Consider the following 23,640-nt stretch of genomic DNA (forward strand, 5'->3'; position numbering starts at 1 on the left):
CTCCTGGAAAGTAGCTGATGAGACTGATGCTTTTCCAAGCGTCCACGTGAAGATTAATATTCCTCCCAGCCATCATCTGGATGTCATGAGATAAAATGATTCTTGAGGAATAGTACATTGGGCTTCATTTGGTCTTCCTGAGAACTTAGAAAGGCAGGCAAGGGCCACTAATTTCAGTTTATAGTATTCGTGTTAAGTCCACTCCTGCTTCAAATGAAGACAACTGCTTGGCCCGGTTAATTTTAGAGTGTTTATTTAGAACAAATTCAGGTCTCCTGAAAGAATGTCTACCTTTGTAGGGGGCAAGAAAATCTTCACCAAAATTCATGAAAATTTTTCATTTAGGGAAGAGAATTGTTGACTTTCTTGAGTGTAAAGGTCGATAAACTGAAAGAGAAAGAAAGAAAGGGAAAGAAAGGAAGGAAGAAATAAAGAAAAGTGAAACAACCTGTGTGTAAAACATTAGTGCTGGGTTAAGAAGACATTGATTTCAGATAATTCCCATATGTGTAACATCATACATATTATAAGCACATGGCCTTTCTCATGTATCATCCATTCCCATCTGAAATCTTCTGGTGTGAACTGTGAAATAATGAAACTGAATTTTAAAATCTGTTTTATAATTAGAATCAGTGGCTTTGTTACAAAATCCAGTTTTGAAGAGTATAATCTCAGCTGTCCACAGGCCAGAAACCAATTCCTTGTAATATGGAAAAAATGCCAGTACTGGGTCTAAATATTTTTTAAAAAATGAAATGTCCCCATTTTCTCCAGCCTTCTTTTGTGGCTACTTTCTCTGTCTCATACTGCTCAGAGGGCTGAGCTGAGGGTAGATCTAAATATGGGATGTACTGTTGCTTCAGGTGCTAAGAGCCTTTCCTGATGGTTTCCTGCTCTTGGTTTTCTGAGACAGCAGAATTTCAAGAAAAAGAAGCACTCGATGTCTGTCTTTTGTGGGCTTCGGTGCAGGTTCTTAGCCAAAGAAAAAGTCCTTGGCAGCTTTCTGGGAGCCCAAGAGTAGCTGTGTTTCTATTTGCTGAGTGAAAGGTAGTTCACTTGGGAAATTCAGCCATACTCATGTGGGTGCCCAGTCTGGGCATTTGTGGGTGTTGGAGAAGGCAATGGCACCCCACTCCAGTACTCTTGCCTGGAAAATCCCATGGACGGAGGAGCCTGGTAGGCTACAGTCCATGGGGTCGCTAGGAGTCGGACACGACTGAGCGACTTCGCTTTTTCACTTTCCTGCATTGGAGAGGGAAATGGCAACCTATTCCAGTGTTGTTGCCTGGAGAATCCCAGGGACAGAGGAGCCTGGGGGGCTGCCATCTCTGGGATCGCACAGAGTCAGACATGACTGAAGCGACTCAGCAGCAGCAGCAGCAAGCCTATGTTAGGGCAGACTTCCCAGGAGACAGAGGAATTAAACACCTTGAACTGATGGTTGGCTCCAGGGTTGTAAAAAGTCTTATAAAAAGAATGGACCTAAGGCTGTTGCCTCTAAAGGCCCTGGGTGAGAGGGGAACTTGCACTTAAAATAATTGAGAGTCTTGGTTTCAATCTGTGAAGGCGTGTTTGGTTTTTGGTTTTGTTTGTTTGTTGTTGTTGTTTTTAACTTTTTTTTGGAGGCTCACTGAAGTTCTTTTTTTTATTTTTGGCTGCACTGGGTCTTCATTGCTGCACATGAGCTTTCTCTAGTTGCGGCAAGTGGTAGCTACTGTTCATTGCAGTGTGCAGGCTTTTCGTTGCAGTGGTTTCTCTTGTTGCAGAGCATGGGTTCCAGGGCTAGCGAGCTTCAGTAGTTGCAGGACACAGGTTCAGCAGTTGCAGCTCATGGACTCTAGAGTAGGGGCTCAGTAGTTGTGATGCACAGGCTTAGTTGCCCCATGGCATGTGGGATCCTCCCAGGCCAGGGAACAAACCAATGTCCCTTACATTGTAAGGCGAATTCTTAACCACTGGACCACCAGGGAAGCCCTGCTTTTGTTTTGTTTTGAATGCATGGATTCAAAAAATTCCATTCAAAAAATTCAAAAGCACAGAAAATTCTTTAACAAATTACATTCCTTGTGTAGACCTGTATCATCTTCCCAGCCCACATTCCCAGCAACTGATGGCACTGCTGGAGAGTCACATTCAGATTTCTAACACTGGTGGGGACCAGCCCCTTTCACACTTGCAGCAGGAGGGGCGGCACAGGGAAGAGAGAAAACTTTATAGGGGCTGTAGGTCTGGGGAAGCAAGGCCCATGTCGAGACAGGGGGCACTGACATCAGGCCATAACCTTCGGAGTATGTGATACAGACTGGCAGGGGTGGGAGCAGGAAGCAATTTTGGCTGAGGTCAGTGGTGACCTTCAGGTTTCAGCACACGGATCAGGGACAGTGGGGTGTTGCAACCGAGGCCATGAGGCTGAGCAGAAAATGGCACCTGCGGTTGCAGCAGGTGAACTGTAATGACTGCCAAGGAGAGCTCAAAAGCCATTTGGAGACCCTGCCAGCCAGAAGGCGAGGCCTGAGGCCTGGGATTCCACAGATCTCCTGCTCCAGGCTCAGGGCCAAGGACTGTTGTTATTGTTACCCCAAAACTCCTCCAGTCGCCCTTCTCCAGCTGGGAGAAGTAGTAGGAGGAACAGGCTACTCCTATTCTTTAACTGAGAGACATGCTGCTTCTTATTCTGGGGAATTTCATATTAGCAGTTGCCTGCATATTAAACTCCACAGAACTCAGTGTGGAACTCTGCTAAGAACTTAGGATATCAAGCCAACTGGGGACGGTATCTCCTACACTGTTGGGAGATGAACTTCTTCCTAATTATTTGATAATCTTCTGACAGCTGCAGTTTGAACATTTCTAGTCTCCAAGAGCTTCCCATGTGGTGCAGTGGTAAAGAACCTGCCTGCCAATGCAGGAGATGCAAGAGACTGGGGTTCGATTCTTGGGTTGGGAAGATCCTCTGGAGTAGGAAATGGCAACCCACTCCAGTATTCTTGCCTGGAAAATTCCATGGGAAAAGGAGCCTGGTGGGCTGCCATCTCTGGGGTCGCAAAGAGTTGGACACAACTGAGCATGCATGCATGAGTCTCTGGGAAAGGAGAATCTTTGCTGTCAAGTAAATTTATTCCAAACTAGGTGTTTTATGACATTACTGATAAAGTTTATGTCTAGTTGTTGTTTTCCTGAAATAGTCTACTCTTACTGAATATAGCTGGAAGGCATCCGAATGAATGAGTCTGGCTGTTCTTAAAAGTTTACACTTGTTGCAGTATGAAAATTGCTCCTGTGTGCTTTTTGGTGGCATAAATGGAAGTACCTATTCAGAGTGCCACAGTGACATGCCCAGCTCCCCTGTCTTCACTGCCTCATTTGGCAAAGAACCAGATTAGAGTGACTGAGGCTGTCTCTTTCTTATTTGTTTTTTGGTAATGGTATTTGAGTTCTACCTGGTGTTTTGATTAAATCTTACCTTCTGTAGAATGGTAAGGGCTAGCCCTGTAATTATCAAGGCATAAATATCAGATATTCATTAGAAAAAAAGTAACAGAACAGTAACAGCAAAGCCATATCAGCGGTCATGCAGCTTAGACCAGTGCCCCTTAAAGAGGGTTTTTCTGGAGGGCCTCAGCTCTGCCCTGTATTTAGAATTTGTTCTGCGAGGAAGGTGGTCATATGTTTTCTACTGCTTTTGGCAGATACCTCAGTGGTCCAATGTGGTACTCATTTAAACTATCTTTGTGGCCAAAAATGAGACCACACTGTGAGGGCTTCTGCCCTAAGGCTCCATGAAGAGAGAGGTTCTCTTTTTCTAACTTTTTATTTTATATTGGCTTATAGCTGATTTACAATGTGATAGTTTTAGGTGGACAGCAAAGGGACTCAGCCATACATATACATGTATGCTGCTGCTGCTGCTGCTGCTAAGTCGCTTCAGTCATTTCCGACTCTGTGCGACCCCATAGACAGCAGCCCACCAGGCTCCCCCGTCCCTGGGATTCTCCAGGCAAGAACACTGGAGTGGGTTGCCATTTCCTTCTCCAATATACATGTATGCATTCTCCCCCGAACTCCCCTCCCATCCAGGCTGCCACATAACATTTAACAGAGTTCCCTGTGCTATACAATAGGTCCTTGTTGATTATCTGTTTTAAATATAGCAGTCCTCTTTATGCCCCTGGCTCTTGGCTCTGCATTAGCCGGCTTCATTCTGGGTCCTTCATCCCCTCTGTCCCCTCATGTTCCCTCCCAGTGGAGAAACAAAGTCCTGCCCTCCTGTGAAGCCTCAGGCCTCACATTAGCAGGGGAATCTCTCCTCCACAGCCACACATGCCCAGTCACCAGGACTGTGTCATGTCCGGTGGAGGGGTATTTTCTGCTTCTGTTCCATAAAAGCAGCCCTTTACAAATCTTTCGGAATCATGACACGTCTTTCTTCTCCCTCCCTATTCATTCCTCCCAGCTGTGCCTTGTAGCCAGAATGCACTAAATCAAAAGTAAAGTATTTGTTTTGTACTTATGCTAAGGGATGGTTTTTCAAGCTAGATATTAGGATATTATCTCCTATCTTTAAATTTTAAATGCAGATGTATTTCAAGGGCCACAGAATGGACTACTTGATATTAGGACTGTTTTAGAGAAATCTGGGTTGGATGATGGCTACAACTATGGGACATAGAAAATAAATGAGAATCAAGAATCAAGCATTCTTTATTAGGCATTTCCTTGAGAAGGTTAAAGGAAGCTGCAGACATTGCTGAGTCCTGCCACAGCAAAGAAAGGAGACAGGCTTTCATGCAAGAGCTATTCTGAGGCTCCGAGAGAAAAGAGACAGGAATGCCTTGAGGTTGCTTAGAGATTTTGTGAACCTCATTGAGAGATCTGGAGACAGCTTGAGTCTTGGATCACAATTTCAAAGCATTTGTGTTTTCTTTCCATCTGCTCACAGTTCTCTGGGTTCTGGTGATCTGGACCACCTCAAGACACTGTGCTGACTGAGAGGCAGAAAAACTAGCAGCTGCTTCTGTTACCCTTAGACTGGAAGGCCTGGGCTAAGGGCCTTGCTGTCAGATCCCTGCCAAGGCCTTTGGCTTTCTTGAATGACTTGATCACACACTGATGTTTCAAGGCTGGGTGCTCCCCAGCTGGAGCCCTGAAAATGCTTGCGTGGCATCCCCAGAGAAGGAAACTAACTTGAAAGAAACTCCCACAAAGTAAATCACCAGGACCGGATGGTTTCCATCCAAGAGTTGGGGAAGGAAATGAAGTGTGAAATAGCACAGATACTGATGAAGACATTAGTTCTCCATTAAAACCACAACTGTGTCAGAGCAGAGGAAGTTTGCTAACATGATGACCTTATTGCAGGAGAAGAGAGATTAGTGGCCTATCTGCTGCCTCTGGAAAACCTGGTCCACGTGGAAAGAATGACACAAAATATGCACAAGGACGCAATAGCCTTTATTCCCTTAAAGTAGGGAAGAGGAACAGCATTGTAATTCATGCATGGCAGCATTTCAGTGGAGGCCTTGGAAAGAGTATGATAGCGAATATGTAATAACCTGTGGGCTACTAATCTCCTGCCATCATGCCGATGGCAGACTTCATTAATTGATCTGGCACTCTTCTCTCTAAGCTTGAATCAGGTTTTATACTCCTCAGTTTTGTGATCTTCACTGCCACCATCAAATGACCAGAGTTGACATATATGTTGAAATGCATTTATCCTCTTTGTCTAAAAGGATGTATTTTTATCATGGACCACATGAACTCGTCATTAAATTGCAAATAATGACAGAAGAAAGTCTTTCACAGGTAGTTCAGGAGCAGACAAGAGACATGTTACATTATTTCTTCCAAAGACTAAGTTAGCAGAACATCTAACTTCAGGGATAAACAGCTTTATCCTGGATTCAGGAACTGGATCCTAATGTGCTATCCCAATCCAAACCATGGAAGGGTCTTTCTGATGGGGAGGAAAGTCAGCCCCTCTGAACAGTCAGCAGCATGTCCAGAAGGTCCTCCTCCATCATTAGGCATTTCCTTTGGAGGTTAAAGAAAGTTGTAGACATTGTTGAGTTCTGCCACAACAGTAACTCTGTGGGCAAAAAAAAAGTGAGACAGACTTCCAGGGAGGAGCTACTCTGAGGCTTGGAGAGAACAGAGATAGGAATGTTGGACCCTGGAGAAACTGAGTAACTTTTTGAAAAACCTCAGGTTTCATTGGGAGGGGCCTTCATTTCATAGAATGGGAGCAGCCTGACTCTGCTGCAGGTACGGGAATTCCATGGGCCTAATTGGAGAAGGAAATGGCAACCCACTCCAGTGTTCTTGCCTGGAGAATCCCAGGGACGGGGGAGCCTGGTGGGCTGCCGTCTATGGGGTCGCACAGAGTCGGACACAACTGACGCGACTTAGCAGCAGCAGCAGCAATGCACAAAATGTTTTGCCTTTGGACTGGACAAAATTTCTGTCACGGGTAATGATTAAAGTTGTTTGGTTATAATAGCTTTCCTATAGCCTCATGGCCTCCATATAAAGGGATATGTGATAGAGCAGACCTCCTGGAATGGACTGTAAATGATCATCTAGAGAAGGAATCTGCCTGCCTCACTAGATGGTGGGCTGTTTTTATTGATCAATGAAAAGGTGCTACACACTTTGTTTAACAGAGAATCTATAGTAAAATGTACTTATCATGGGAGACACCCTAACTGTACTGTGATTTCTTGCTGATAAATCAGGATCTTGTCATATCACAGAGCTATCACTTGGAAGATGAGCAGGTGCTGGGGTTCAAGAGGACAGGGCAGCAAGGATATGATGGGGTTCCTGGTCATCAGATCCGGGTGCCATTAATAAGTTGCCACTCCGTCACTAGGTACTCTGTGACTTTGCTCACCTCTAGAGGAATCATGGGTCATGGAATGAGATGATGGGGAGGTCATTGTGTCTAGATCTTTGCCTTACAGGAGCTAGGGATAATCATCTTACTGTACAGCACAGAGAACTCTACTCAGTGATCTGTGGTGACCTAAGTGTTAGTCACTCAACTGTGTCCAATTTTTCGACCCCATGGATTGTAGCTGCGCAGACTCCTCTGTCCATGGGATTCTCCAGGCAAGAATACTAGAGTGGATTGCCATTCCCTTCTCCAGGTGACCTAAATGGAAAGGAAACCCCAAAAGGGGACATATGTATATATATATATATAGCTGATTTTCTTTGCAGTACAGTAGAAACTAACACAACACTGTAAAGCAAGTATATGCTAATAAGTTTTTTTAATATTTAAATTAAAAAATAAAAATAAAGATCATAGTTGCTCAGAGTACCTTAAGGGTGCAGTGTAGGGGAGGTGCAGATGAATGAGAAGAGGAAATCCAGGTCTTCTCATGTCACCACTCTGCTTCTGAGCCTCAGTTTCCTATCTTTAACAGGCTCTATAAAAGAAATGTGGATTTAGCATGCTGTTTAGAGCACAGGGAGAAATCTCTGTGAATTAAATGATTAAATGCCATGCTGATTACTTACATTTCCAAGTCATTTGTAGTTTACAAAGTGCTTTCATCTGCATTATTTTACCCTGCTGATGACTCCCTGAATTGGGTAAGCAGTGAGATTCCTAATCCACTTTCCACAGCTATTTCAACTGAGACTCAGCAGGGTTAAATGGCTTCCTCAAGGTCACACCAAGGTCAAAACCAGGGGTCAAGCTCCTGATTTCTGATTCTGAATCCAGGGTTCCTTTCCCCCTACAGTGATAGCTCATGGAGAGTTGGTTCTATATATCATTCACTTTAATGACAGCAGAGTGTTCAGCGTCACGGCGTGGTAAAAATAGACTGTGAGGACGAGGAGGTTCTCGGTAGCAAACAAACTGAGCTCACCAAAATGTTCTCGCGGGCAGACTCGGTTGCTGTGGCCTTTAGGAAAGCCTTGGCAGTCCTGCCGAGGGCAGCGTCACCTACTCGCCACGTCCAGCTTTCTCTGAGAAGCTGCCTCTTGGCTCCAAGGCCAGACACAGGCACTGCCCTAGAGGACACAGGCAGGGCTTGGGGGTGGGGAGGGGCAGGATTTCTTCTGAGGTGTGGGGTTCGTGGGCTGAGAGCATGTCCCTGATGTTGGGACTGGACCACATGTCCACAACAGCGAGCGGGCTGGGTTTTGGCACACAGAAGGAGAAATAGCCTGGGGAGCCTGGGGTTTCTGTGCCCCTGAGGTTTCTCTGAGGGGCAGGGGGGAGGAAATTGAGAGAGTATGAAAGAGTAAAAGTAGCCAGGCCTAAAGGAAAAGCCCCATTTTCATTCACGTAAAGATAATTTATAATCACCCTACTTTTCAACGTGATGTGATATGGATTATAGTAAAAAAAAAAATCACAGGTGCATGCCATTGTTCAGTTACTAAGTCGTGTTCAACTCTTTTGTGAGCCCATGGACTTTCTGTAGCCCTCCAGGCTCCTCTGTCTATGGAGTTTTCCAGGCAAGAATACTGAAGTGTGTTGCCATTTCTTCCTTCAGGGGATCTTCCTGACCCAGAGATGGAACCCAGCTCTCCTGCATTGCAAGCAGGTTCTTTACTACTGAGCCATCAGGGAAGCCCTCACTTGCATGTATATGTGGCTGAAATAAAGATAAATGGGAACTAAGGGATCATACAGAGAAAGTTGAGGTGGTCTCATATGACCATTTAACACTCCTGGCCAACACAACTAGTTTGTAAGGGAGACAAAGAAAATATATGTGTGTGTGTGTGTGTGTGTGTGTGTTTCTATTAGGATGCAGCACTAGTATTCCGTGTAACAGTCCTTTGAATATTTCTTCCTTTGGAAACGTCCAGCTAAAGGAAAATGCTTTACATTACAGCAGAAGAGAGCTTGGAAAATAAACAGTTATCCACTTGAAGAAATCCTATTAAATCAGTGGTCCTTGTCCTTTTAGAGTCAGTAGATTCCTTTGATAATTCCATGAATACCATTTATCCTCTTCCCAGAAAAATGCAAGCTCCTACAAATTTAACTTATAATTTTATGTCATCTATAAAACTCCAAAGCCCATTCATTGATTTTAGGTAAATGACCTCTCAATTTAAAAAATTAGAAATTTATCCCTAATTTCAGAAATGTTGTCATAATGGTTTTTTACACTTTTTACTCTTCCTATTGATGCTATTTTGTTAAATAAGAAACAGTGCTGAAAGATTTTGTGGGAGTTTTTATACAGTTAAAAAATCTGAGGCTTCTATTTTTGTTTTAACATTTTCATAATTTTTTTTTAATAATTGAAGCCATATAAGAAAGTATGGGAGGTGGAAATTGTGTCTTGTTTAAACAATTTTGCTAATTTTTAGGCTAGAGTTTACCCTATATTTAATTAAAACCAATATTTCTCTTAAAAATAAAATAAAAATTTAGAAATTAACATTTTATGGGATAATTTTTTCTTTACAAAAAGATTCAGTACATACAGTTGAGATGATTATAATTAAAATGTAGATATATAGCCAAGTCACATAAAATATTCTGATTTCTCTGAAATTCCCTATCCTATGTCATTGTATTTTACATATGTAGTCATTGCACATTCACATATAATTTTATTTCTGTCTTTTATTGGTTTCTCTTAAAGATGTGACATAGTGTGTATTCCATTGTAATTTATATCTGATAATGTGCAGTATTTGGTATAATAAGGAATTCACTGTAAATCAATTTTGATTACATGTAGAATATGGCATATAAAATAATACTTTAATACCTACAACAGCCCACACGCCATCAATAAGATCTCATGCTTCAGACTTGTGAATTCTTAGAAAAAATTACTTCCACATGTTCCTAAAACTCCTTAAGGTTTTTGACTGGTTGGTGGTCTATTGATTCTAAATATCTGACCTGTCAAAACGCCATCTTTAAACTTCAGTGATGCACAGAGGCTTGGAATTAGCCAGGGCTGAATTTATTACAGAACAAAGGGAGGTGATGATTAACACACCCATCTGAGCAGTAGGGGGGAAAAAATAATCCTTGAATGGATTAGATGCCATGATCCTAAAACCACATTCTCTGAGTGTTGGGCCCTTGCCCAGAAATGGGAAGAGGCCAAACTTTGATGCCTTTTAAATGACAGGGTATCTCCAAGGGACTCTGCTCAGGGACACTGGGGCAGAGAGTTGAGGGTCAGTTGGGAAAAAAGGCCTTTCTCTCTCCTGTGGTCTAGCAGAGTTGAGCACCTAGACCCACTGTCTGTGCAGTGACTCTCAAAACTGACAGCCCACCCTATTAGTGTTATATAATTATCAGTCTGCCTGCCTGGTGGAGATTCCATTAAAGTGTAAATAAATTAAAATTTATTTTGTTAACCACTAACCAGGAATCCCTTATAAATTTTTTTGGACTCCAGTAGGCTCCTTTCAAGACTGGCACAGAGCCTGCTGAGAAGATGAGGTGAATTATTATGCAGTGTCCCTAGAAGCTGAGTCATAGGCTGGGTCTCTCCATTCACTGGCAATATCTGGTAGATTCTGAGCATTCCCAGGGTGTAATCCCAGGGAAATGTATCTTTGTAAGCATAGTCCATAAACAGAGCACTAAACCCACTTTCTAACTGGTTTTCTCTTTTTCCTCTGCCACATCTTATAAACTTTATGAAAGAATTACCGATTTTTAAAATAGCATTGTATAATAATGTTGATGGAGATTGACTCTTAAAGAGAATCCTCCAACAAATGGGTACCCTCCTGAGAAGGAAATGGACCATTAAGAAAGTGCTTTTGACTCTCATTCTCTGGGAGGAGGAGCCCTTGAATCACAGGCCCAGGTGCTCAGGAAATCTCCTGTCACTCTGAGATGGGCTAGGACATGGTACCAAGTCCAAAGCTTCTAAATACAGTTCAGGCTGGGTCATCATGACAGTTGCTGAACTGGCACCATGATGGGGATTGAAGTGGGAACTTTGACAGTGCTTAAATGCCACGGCCCCTGGGCTCGAAGTCTTTCTGGGCTGGAATAGGGAGAGGCTGTGCAGAGCCTCACAGGGAGGAGGGTAGGAACAACCTTGGCAAGGAAATCCTGCTGCCTCGGCGACACCACCACTCCTTCAGAAGGCAACAGACACCCAACAACACACCAGCTATTTTAGAAGCTGTCAGTTTCTGAATTGCTGACACACTTGGAGGACACTGTTTCTTCAAAGGTCATTCTGACCGTCCAAGGTAGGTAGGCCTGGGGAAAAACAGAGGCATGCTGTATAGCCAAGGTGTTGGCTGAGGAATGAATGGAATTAAGTGACCTGGTCAAGATGACTCAAAGAGTCAGAAGTGGGGGTAGGAATATTGACCGTGGGATTCCCAAAGCAACCTTTACCTAGAAGACAGTGTTAGGCTTTCTTTCTTTCTTTTTTTAACCCTGCTCCACCCTTTTATTGGCTATCACCAAAAAAATCCACCAGGTTAGCTTCCTTTGACTCACTCTCTCTGGGGAGGGCTTTGAAGGAAAGAAAGAAGACAGGAGAGACTTGGGAGGTGGGGTTTGCAGAGGAATTTCTTTGGCAACTTGGGACATGAGGGTGGGATTCTAAGATTGGCAAGCTTGGTAAATTGTAAACATAAAGATACTGCTACGAATACAATTAATCCAGAGTGTTTGTCTCACTCTTAATGCTTACCCTGTGTCCCCAAAGTGGGTTCATTTCTACTGTTAAAGAATTCAATTTTAGAATTTTTGGAGGGGATGGATGAAGTGGAGTGGAGTGGATGGGGGATGAATTCCAGCTTTGGGGTAAGAGAGACCGGAGTCCTTTTCTTGTCTCTAATGCTCCTGTGTAAGTGGCCCTGGGAACCTAGATTAGGTCTCAGTAATCTCACCTGTCAAAGGGGTTATAATGCACAATCTTAGGTCTCACCTGCGTGCTCTCTGGAAGACTCCCTTAGGCACCAGACCTTTGCTGCCTCCTCAGGGTGTGTTTTCCTCAGCCTGAGCCAGAGCGTAAGCACTTTTGACAAGGTTGTCAGTCTGGGGCCAGGGGACCCTGCCGGCTCCCAGCTCTTCCTTGTCGTTCCCACCTCTTGTGGAGCAGTGCCCTTGGGCTGCTTCTTCAGCCAAGGATGATCGCTCTGCTTTTCTCTTCAGGGCTAGAATTTGCTTCCCTGGCCCCATTTCCTTACTGAAGATCCAACATACATCTCTTCTCAGTGGTCCACCCTGTTTTCTCTTCTTTCAGGTTCTAGTCATTTTCCTTCTCAACCAGTGCGGCAGCCATCACAAACCAGGATTCAGTCCAGTTCAGTCGCTCAGTCATGTCTGACTCTTTGAGACCCAATGGACTGCAGCATGCCAGGCCTCCCTGTCCATCACCAACTCCCAGAGTTTACCCAAACTCATGTCCATTAAGTTGGTGATGCCATCCAGCCATCTCATCCTCTGTTGTCCCCTTCTCCTCCTGCCCTCAATCTTTCCCAGCATCAGGGTCTTTTCCAATGAGTCAGCTCTTCACGTCAGGTGGCCAAAGTATTGGAGTTTCAGCTTCAACATCAGTCCTTCCAATGAACACCAAGGACTGATCTCCTTTAAGATGGACTGGTTGGATCTCCTTGCAGTCCAAGGGATTAGACCCACATGAAAACCGGCCTTCTTAGCTGGCATTTCCACTGTTCCTTTGCTTTCCCTCCTTCTGCCTTTCCACAATCTCTCCTTCTAACACATTCAATTCTGATAGCTTTTGTTCTAGGCCCTGAACTGTTATCTTCATTATGTGATATTTTTCAGTTCTACATCCTAAGTTCTCTTTGCTAGAATTTGCTTTTCTCTTTTTGAAAGAACCTTCCCTCTCAAATACGGATTGGGAAGCGATTGGGGAAAGATCTAACCCTGTGGCCAGCTCCTTTTCCAAATTATGGACAGAACTAACATTTAATATACTCCCGCAGTGTGCCGGAGGCTTTGCTGAGAGCCATGGACATACCTGCTTTACTGAGGAAATTGACTCAGGCAGGTTAAATCACTAGGCCAAAGTCATAAAGCTGGGTCTTCGTGATTCTGAAGAGGGACTGTGCTCCTTCCCTTTCTTGGCAGCGTCTCTGGAAAGCCCACTTCATCACAGACAGCAGGGACGCTTGCTGTGAGGGTCTGGAGGGTGCAGCAGCTCTGTGTGCAGGAGCCATCCTTTTCCTGAAGGTGAAGTCATCTCTGCAACCCCGCAATCCTGCCAAAGAGTGTGTGCGCACATGTGCGCACACACACACACACACACACACACACAAGCATCACCAGTTCCAGCACTTGTAGAAGGGCTTGCTCCTTTCCTCATTTTACTCTCATTATCACAGGCACCTTTTCTCCTTAAGTTCATGTGGAGGAGAGTTAGTGTCAGGAATTTTTAAGATGACTGACTGATTGCTATTCATAGAGGTGACCGAATTCCCTGATGCCCCTGAAAGATTTCAGGTTAGATGTTGCCAATTAGTTTTAATAAAACTCATAGTCCTGGAAGGACTAGCTAATGGGATTCGAAAAACTTAAAGTATGCCTGGAGGTGACCCTGTTGGGTTTTCATTGGGAACATGGCATTTAATTAAGACATCTCATTAGTGGGGATATTTTGGTCTCCTGAAGAAAATCAGAAGAAGAATAGCATTCAAGATTCTTGATATGGCTCCAGCCTTCTCTGGCCTCACCTCTTCTCTTGCTTTGCTAAACATATAGCACTTCCTTCATTCATTCATGAAGTCAACAAAAACAACATTTTATTGAGTGCACAATAGATGCCAGACACTGTCCCAGGTGCTGAGGATTCAAGAGAAATCACACAGATGTGGTCTCAATTACTAGCTGTTCTCTAAACCTGTCTGGTAGACTTTACTACCATGCCTCTGCCATAAAATTCCCTTTCCCTGGAATATCTTTCTTCTTCTTTCCCTCTCTCTTCCTTTTCATCTTGAAGATATCTCTTCATTAGGTGCAGAAAAGACCCCTGCGCTGGACGAGGTTCTTGTCACCTCACAATTCCTACAACATTTTGTTGATACTCCTTTTAGATAATAATGAAAATCAGCATTTATGTATCCCTTTTACTGGGCTTCCCTGGTGGCTCAGAGGTAAAGAATCTACCTGCCAATGCAGGAGACATGGGTTCAATCCCTGGGTCAGGAAGATCTCCTGGAGTAGGAAATGGCAACTCCTGGAGTAGGAAATGGCAACCCACTCCAGAATTCTTGCCTAGAGAATCACATGGACAGGAGCCTGGCGGGCTGCAGTCCATGGGGTCTCAAAGAGTTGGACACGACTTAGTGACTGAATAACAACAACACAGCAATCTCTTTCAGTACTGATGAAGTATTTACATAAACCCCCAGACACACACTTTGTTAATGATTCATAGCAATTTCACAAAGTAGGTACTAATGATATCCTCAATTTGTAAATGATGAAACTAAGGCTTATAGAGGTTAAATGGCTTGTTCAAGATTAGACAGTTGGGAAAAAAGAGATGAACTTCAGAACTTGGTTTTTTTGAATTGCAGTCGCTCAGCATGCTGTATGCTATGCTGGATTGTAACTGTTCAATTAATATTAGATTCCTAATTAACCTGACCTATCTCCTAAGTGATTTTGTAAATTCCTGAGGACATAAGAGCGTAGCTTGTTTCATTTTGTGCCTTCACAGTATCTTACACACTTGTGGGCCCAGGCTAGATAGTCAATAAGTATTTGTTGAATAAATGAGTGCTTGATTGAATGGATAAATTTAGAAAATTACTGGAGAGGTTGTTACATTTTCTAGCCACATGGCTCTTCTATTAATTAAACAAGATGGTCCATTATATTTGCCTTGATAGGTTGGGTGGATTTTAAACTACGTGTAGCTGGTGGTGTCCTGAGTATAATCGAAGGATATGGCATGTTCCTAGCTATCTTTGAATGTCTATGTTACTTACATGTTTGAAATTGCCACTTCCAAGTGCACTCACTCCAGGAGTCATAGTTAATTTACAATTGTTGACTGCAAGTCAGCTGCTTAATTCTTTCCCTTTAGCATGTTAGCATGGATTTGTTTTTTTTTATTGCTGCTCAGTGAGAATAGCCTAACAAGGTAGAGCAAGTTCTTCTAGAGCCTTTAGGGGAAGGCCTCCTTTTCACATCATGGAAATTTGGCAGATATTTGATGGTGTTATGGTGGTGGCTGCAGTGGAGGTGGGGGTGGTGTTGGGAGGTTGGGAGTAGTTGTGGTTGCAAAGAGCAAACAAGCACTGGCTTAGGGATGAGCTAATGTGTCAATTCACCCAGAAAAAATGCCATGAGCCTCGGGGAGGGGCATGTGTTGACAGCTGCTGGCCTAAAATTGACTAGTCAATCTTGAAGACCACCCAGTCAACCAGGATCAAATTTTGGAAGACCTCTGGGGCAAGAGGTTTTTAGATTTCAATATTGCCATGTAACTTATGATCAATTTTTGGTTATTCCATTTATGCATTTTCTGTACTTTGATCAAGAATATTTTTTGAACCAAGAGTTGGTCTCAAAACTTGTAATTTTATGGGGGTGGGGGAAAGAAATAAAATATTTGAACTTAGGATTGTTCTAGAAAAACCCAGGACCCATAGTTGTCCTTATTTATTCTTAGCCTTCCCAACTAACTTGATCATTGGCTTGCAATCTTATATGTTAATTTGATGCTTTACTGTTTATAAAGTGCTCTCACATGTTATTATCAGATGATTTCTCCTTAAGTATGCTGCTGCTGCTAAGTCGCTTCAGTCGTGTCCAACTCTGTGTGATCCCATAGACGGCAGCCCACCAGGCTCCTCCGTCCCTGGGATTCTCCAGGCAAGAACACTGGAGTGGGTTGCCATTTCCTTTTCCAATGCATGAAAGTGAAAAATGAAAGTGAAGTCGCTCAGTCGTGTCCAACTCTTAGTGACCCCATGGACTGCAGCCCACCAGGCTCCTCCATCCATGGGATTTTCCAGGCAAGAGTACTGGAGTGGGGTGCCATTGCCTTCTCCGCTCCTTAAATATAGGTATACATTTAAGACTATCAAAAGCTTTTGTGCCCTGAACTCTGACCTCAGCCTAAATAAACCAAATTATGCACAAATAGGAACTACTTCAGCTGTGTTTTCTTGTCTTTCCATGCTGTCATTTCACATTTCACAAAGTCCAAACATTTTCCAATCCAAGTATCTTCTAATGTTATTTTACTTAATTTCTCAGCTAAAGCGTAAGAGTGATCTTTAGTGATCTGTCACATTTGGATCTTTTACCCAGCGACGGCTGGAAACAGGAGGTGAAATACAACAAAAAGGGCCTTTTACATTTGTATTTATGTGTTAAATAATGTTAAGTTGGTGAAGAGACCTAAAATATTCCTGAACATAACTGCCCTCTGACTGAGAAAGGAAAATTCCCATCTGAACTTGGTTTGAATTTTCTCTTTTCTAAGGATGTTTTAGCTTCCGTAGAGCTATCTTCCAGAGAAGGCAATGGCACCCCACTCCAGTACTCTTACCTGGAAAATCCCATGGACGGAGGAGCCTGGTGGGCTGCAGTCCATGGGGTCGCGAAGAGTTGGACACGACTGAGCGACTTCAGTTTCACTTTTCACTTTCATGCACTGGAGAAGGAAATGGCAACCCACTCCAGTGTTCTTGCCTGGAGAATCCCAGGGATGGTGGCGCCTGATGGGCTGCAGTCCATGGGGTCGCGCAGAGTCGGACACGACTGAAGTGACTTAGCAGCAGCAGCAGCAGAGCTATCTTCTCACCCAGCAGCCTGAACATTAGCTCTGTGTTTCCCACTTCAGAGTGGGAAGCTCACAACTTTGCAGGACTAGCTCTAAAAACTGGGCAATGGTCGATAGTGGAAAGAGCATTGCCTGCAGTGTCAAATCCCACTCTGACCCCTGCTAGTCATATAACGTGAGAAAAGCTTCTTCATCCTGCCAAACCTCAGTTTCCTCACTTATAAAATGGCAGCAGTAGTGCTTATTCCGTAGGATTTTCTGTGAAAATTGCATGAGGCTTACATATAAATGTATACCAACTGTTTAGTGTAGTGCCTGCTATTTCTCTTCTTTTGTTTGCTTCCACCTTTAAAGCAGCTGGAGCACTAGAGGCTGAACCTTTGGTGACATTGAGCCTTTGTCTGATCAACAAGAAACAGATATAAAAATGACTGCTGCCACTTCTTTGCAAAGCCTCTTTAAAAGGCTTAGATCGCAGGGATGACATTGGGTCCTTGCCTGTGGTCTGCTTGTCAGTGAGAGAGGTGCTGGTTGTCAGGTGCAGAGTGCTTTAGGCAGCTGAAGGATATGTGCTCTCAGTCTCCTTAATTGGATTATTGGCATGGGAATTGCAGGCTTCAGGTTACCGCCCCCCCCCCCCCCACCCTTTTCCCAAATAAAACTTGGATGGCATGGAGGGCTCAGAGACTTCATTCCATTACTAAAGTCATCTAACAGGCTCATTTGAGTGTTTGCTATCATCATAATTTTAGTTTAATCCAACCTGGGTTATAGTTCATTCCCTTGAAGCTCTGGAAGGGGTATCAAATTTGGGCTCAGTCCGCACTCAGGTCCGTGCCAAATGTTCTGCCTCTGCTGTATTTAGAATTACTCTATAAAAAGTTTCATCACCAGATTTTGCTAAGCTACCTGATAAAATCTGATGTCCCAGGACCAATTTCCACTGTAGAGGTCTTCTGGAAATAGGAATTACTTAAGCCAGGTACAGGGAGTGCTGCCTGGGTTATAAGCTTCTGATGTCTGCAGTGGTATGAATGGGGGCCCTGAGATGACTGGGGGGGTATTGGTTTCAGAGACTTTGGGACTTAAGATGTAGATCAAGGAGTGGACGCTCTAGCAGCATCTGATAGAGGGTACTGCTCAATATAGGCAAGTCCCAGTTATTGGCAGAAACAAAACCAAGAACGATTGTTTGATTATCATCTGGGTTGGGTCTTTCTCTTTTGTCTCAAACTACTTTTTACCTTGGCTTAAAATATGACACCTGAAGTCCAGTCTCATGGAAGTGACTGTCCATCTAATCTCAGAAAATTCAGCATCTCCTATCTGCCTCTAGAGTAGGCTTCTACCACCAGTCTTCCACACTGAAACCAGGCTATCATGTATCATTCATTCAGGAGATGTAGCAAAGTGTGAAGCTCAGTTTATGGAATTCATAGTCTAGAAGGGAACACCAAGCTATTTTCACTTTCATTTAAAAGAAAACTTTGGTATAAACAAAATAAAGTCTAAACTCCATATTATGTCACACACACATTCCTCCTAAAATATAAACTCCATGAAGCCAGGGTTTTTTGTTTTTTCTCCAATGATGTCTCAAGAATTTATTGATAGAAGAGTAATTGGTACATTTATTATGTACCAGTAAGTCATTGTCTAGTTGAGTTGAACCTGATTTTTCCAGTTTATCTCACTTTCCCTCTTCCCTTATGTATTTTAAGCTCTTGCTGTATCAGTGTGCTTGTAATTTTCTAAAAATGACAAGTTCCTAATGCTATTCTCACTACCTGAGATTCTGTCTGCATAATTTCTTTGCTTGCTCATATTGAACGCATATAAAGCTCATAGAGATTTCAAGCCCACTCTTAAATTTCACCTCATGAAATTTCTGATCCTCTCATTCATTGGCTTGTTTGCTCTTCAGAGCTTCCACTAGCGCTTTGCTCCTACATTTGTCAGAGCACCTATCAAAGATCACTGTCTTTAACAGGTTCTGTGTCCTTCCTATCATTGTGAGCTCCCTCAGAGCAAGAACTGGTTTTATCTGTCTTGGCACATTCATATACAACCTGATCTATACAAAGCAGAAATGTTTGGTGGAATAAAACTGACAGTAAATGTAGTTTAATATGCCTGCAATCCTTAGGAGGTAGAACTGATGTAATCTGAATTAGGCTATCAATAGTATTTGAAATGGAGAGAATACTAGTAACTCTTAGAGTTTTGTTAACTGATGATATGTGTGTAAAGTCTTAGCAGAATGCCAGTAAGTGCTCAATATATGTTGACTACTAACTCTTTGGGCTTCCCTGGTGGCGCTAGTGGTAAAGAATCTTCTGCCAATGCAGGAGACGTAAGAGATGTAGGTTCAGTCCTTCAGTTGGGAAGATCTTCTGGAGGAGGGCATGGCACCCCACTCCAATATTCTTGCCTGGAGAATCTGATGGACAGAGGAGCCTGACGAGCTACAGTCCACAGAGTTGCAGAGTCAGGTACAACTGAAGTGACTTAGTATGCACGCATTAATTCTTTGGTTGGGACAGTTCTTATGAGCTTATATTTATCTCACTGTCCAAAGTTATTCTGCTGATAACATTAGATTCTGTTTTTATCATAAAGATATAAATGTAGTTTTTGAGAAGGAAGGTATCTTTCCCTTGACTCTAATAGTAAAATAAGGAGATAGTAAAGATAAGGAAACTGAGGTACTGCAAAATGAGGTGGCTTTACAAGACCCTACTCTTGGTTTTTCAAGCCCCAAAAGTAAATATGCCCTGTTAACTGTAGTAATAAATGATTACTTAAAATTATTAGTGAAGTGGAGATGAAATTCACCTGGCAGACTCTGATATATGTTTGGTCAGTGTGTGCATGCTAAGTCGCTTCAGTCATGTCTGACTCTTTGCCACTCTATGGACTGTAGCCCACCAGGCTTCTCTGTCCATGGAATTCTCCAGGCAAGAATACTGGAGTGGGTTGCCATGCCCTCCTCCAGAGGATCTTCCCGACCCAGGGATTGAACTCACGCCTTCTGACTTGCAAGCGGGTTCTTTACTGCTGAGCCACCAGGGAAGCTCATGAAATATGTTTTCATAATATCTAATTTTGAAATTAAGTCAAAGAACACATAATACAGGCTTTTCCTATACATGTCAACTGAATCAGTTTATCATGGTTGGGTTGCTGCTGTTAGACTTGGTGTTCTTTAAGCTGTACTACAAATCCTTTATTAAACATTAAACTTAAAGGGGACTTTATAGTATCCCTAATTATATGCTCATGTGCTGTGCTATAAAGATTAAGGAAAATAGGGGCCAGAATAGTTATGTGACTTCTTGTTGTTATTCAGTTGCTAAGTTATGTCTAATTCTTTTGCCTTCCCATGGACTGTAGCCCTCCAGGCTCCTCTGTCCATGGGATTTTCCAGGCAAGAATACTACAGTGGGTTGCCATTTCCTTCTCCAAGGGATCTTCCTGACCCAGGGATCGAACTTGTGTCTCCTGCATTGGCAGGCAGATTCTTTACCACTGAGCCACCAGGGAAGCCCAGTTATGTGATTTGGCCGAGATCAAACATTTAAGCCATTTCAGTTGTAAGGATGGCCAGCCAAACAGTTGAAGGGTGTTACAGAATTGCTGACTGCTTTGGCCAAGGATGAATGTAGTATGATCTTGGGGAGACCTGATCATTGATTCAGGAAGCCGAAGACCAACTTCATAGGCCATGTTGTTTTTAGTTTTTCTTAATTTCCTCATCCACAAAATTGACATAAACATAATATGCCATATATTAGATAGTATATTAATACTATCTATTAGAAACTATTAGAAAGAAACTATTATTGCTATGTTTTGCATCAATTGAGAACTGGAATCTCTCTAAGCTAAATTGAGCTTTCTCTGAGAACTTAGTGTTACAGTATCCAGCTTGTCTATACAAAATAGGTCAGAGATAGAAAATGAGTGACCCTATGAACTGATGGTTAGATTCTCTTTTGGAAAGCAATAGATATGTTGGTTTGACTCTGAGTCACATGCTGTTCTCCAGTGACTTGTAACTAGCTTAGTGCAGGTTCCCAAAGTTTTCTCTTTTAACTTCCTTAGTTATGTGTAACTTTTCATTTATGTTCCTGACTTCCTAAAACTTCCCTCATTACAATATTGTTCACAAGAGACATCTGATAGCCAAAACATCTATCCAGGTCATTCAAATGAGTTCCTAATGGTTATTTTTTGAAGGCAGGAAGTCATAAATTGCCAAGAATGAAAGAACCTTGAAAACACAGAAGTATTTTCTGATCTTCAAAAGACATTATATTTCTGAATGGAGGACCTGACTTAATTGAAATAACGTACTCACTATGCACTTAGGTAACTTGAGTGTACATTCTGATTAGCAGATGAAATAATTTATCTGGCTAGCCTAAATATTTTATGTAACTATGATTTGGAAATGTACTTTACAAAGGAATAAATTTTATTTTTACCTCGACTGTTGATCTGGACTCTGAGATGACTATTCTAAGGGTACTGTAGAGTAGTTAATGTCACAGGTAGCCCTCACTGCTCTAGGAGTTAAAAACCAACTATATAGAATCAGTGATTGATATATATATATATACACACACACACACACACACACACAATTGAATATTATTCAGACATAAAAAGGAAAGCTCTGTTGATATTTTTAATAACTGAAAATGTAATTTTTAATAACTGTTATTATGTTACAGCACCACAGATGGATCTTGAGGGCATTATGTTAAGTGAGATAAATCAAATAGAGAAAGGTAGATATTGCATGATCTCATTTATGTGTGGAATCTAAAAAGCAAAAAGCACAAAACAAACAAAAAACCCTAAACTCTTAGTTGCTGCTGCTGCTAAGTCGCTTCAGTCGTGTCCGACTCTGTGCAACCCCATAGACGGCAGCCCACCAGGCTCCCCTGTCCCTGGGATTCTCCAGGCAAGAACACTGGAGTGGGTTGCCATTTCCTTCTCCAATGCATGTAAGTGAAAGTGAAGTCGCTCAGTTGTGTCCGACTCTTTGTGACCCCGTGGACTGTTGCCTACCAGGCTCCTCCATCCATGGGATTCTCCAGGCAAGAGTACTGGAGTGGGTGGGTTGCCATTTCCTTCTCCCAAACTCTTAGCTATAAAGAACAAATTGGTTGGTTACCAGAGTCAGGAGCTGGAGGGGAGGTGAAATTGGTAAAATGGTCAGAAGGTGCAAATTTCTAGTTATGAAAATAGATATGTCCTGAGGATATAGTGTACAGCATGGTGACTATAATTAATAATATTGTACTGTATATTTGAACCTGCTAGGAAGAGAGATTTTAAAAACACTGATTGCACACACAAAGATCACTAGGTGTGGTGAAGGATGTTAACTAGATCTATTGTGATGATTATTTCACAGTATATACATACATTGAATCTTTATGTTGTACATGTGAAACTAACATTAGGTTATGTGTCAGTTAATATCTATAAATGTAAATTAATCTTTTAGAAAGATGAAGTTGGTAAATAAAAGTTGCAGAAAATACCCGAGAATGCTACACTCACAAAAGTGTTTATTTCTACATGATGAGATTAAAAGTGATTTGTTTTTTTCTTTCTTTTTGATCATCTATAGTTTCTATAATAAAACATACATGTTCCTTTATGAAAAAACAAACTATATAAGCTATAATATTAATTTTGTTTCCAACCTGTGACAGTTAAACAACCAAGGATAGAAAATTACATGCTGCGTTTGTGTGATTGAAAATGTGAGCTGGTACCTGCATTCTGTATGTAGAAGTCATTTGGGCTTTATTTTGTGAGGGAGTGAGACTTCAGGAGCACAGAGTATTTCCAGGAAAACAACTGTTTCTGAAAATCCTCTTCATGGGAAAATAGTGCCTCTGCCTCCACATCTTGTCCATTCCTTTCTTAGTAACCATGGAATGTTCCAGCCTTCTTAGATCTCTTTCTTCCCTGAATTCCTATGTGACATACAGAAAAATATGTAATGGTATGGAGAACTGCATGGTAGTATTTATCTCGGTCTCTGATTATTTATGAACATTTCCAGTTTCTACTTGTTCTGTAAAGAGATCCATTGTATACTTCACTATTTTCCAGAATCTAGCACAGTGCCGGGCACATAATAAGCACTCAATAAACACGTAATTAATCAACACTAACTGGGAAATTTCTCAAGGTCTGGATTCTGTTTCAAATTATCTACATGGTACCTTGTATAGGGCCACATGCTGATAGGTGCTTATTGATGGATTTGATTGAAACTATAAACAGAATACTCAATTCTTCAACTCCTATGATAATGTGAATTTGGATCCTCAGTCTTTTCCTCTTTTCATTATCTTGCCCAGACAGTTTATAATTTGATGCTTCTGCAATTTTTTTTCAAGTCCAACTTATCAAATTTTTCTTTCATGAATCATGGTTTTAGTGTTTTATCTAAAAAAACAAACAAACATTGAACAGCTAACAATCTATTGGAAATAGTTGGCCACTGAGTACTTAGAACTAAAGTCCCAATTAAGCAATTTGTATAATGATCTTTAAAAAAGCTTATCTCTTTTGACTTATTTACATGTGTTTTGGACTTTTTCCTGAAGTTCTGAAGTAGAATTTAAAAAAAATGATGCTTCTAATTGAGGTAGCTTGGGTTAATCCTGAAAGTTGCATTAAGAAGGATTCTTACATTCTTCAAACCACTAGAGGTAGAAGAGATTATGAAAGTTCTCAGTTCAGTCCTTCTAATTGTACTATGAAGAAATAGGTCCAATGTGGCTAAATAATTTGCCCAGGATTATTCATTAGTCCATTTAATGTTACATTCTGAATACCTATTTTATTCCAGATGATGAAGGGAGTTAAGAGCAGAGAC

At 42.0% G+C, this 23,640-nt stretch overlaps 1 protein-coding gene across 4 annotated transcripts in view; it reads left to right on the forward strand.

Annotated features, from left to right (window-relative positions):
• The window catches only part of TBX15 (T-box transcription factor 15), a 134,704-nt gene that overhangs the window by 48,983 nt on the left and 62,081 nt on the right, over positions 1 to 23,640 (forward strand). The window contains exon 1 of one of the 4 annotated variants that reach the window (XM_055584599.1): positions 10,855 to 11,208. The exons of the other annotated variants lie outside the window; for them this stretch is intronic. The gene's annotated coding sequence lies outside the window, so the exon portion shown is untranslated. Of the gene's footprint in view, positions 1 to 10,854; positions 11,209 to 23,640 lie in introns of those variants that run through there. 4 annotated transcript variants of the gene reach the window in all.

Source organism: Bubalus kerabau, chromosome 6 (genome assembly GCF_029407905.1).
Source record: "Bubalus kerabau isolate K-KA32 ecotype Philippines breed swamp buffalo chromosome 6, PCC_UOA_SB_1v2, whole genome shotgun sequence".
NCBI lineage: Eukaryota > Metazoa > Chordata > Mammalia > Artiodactyla > Bovidae > Bubalus > Bubalus kerabau.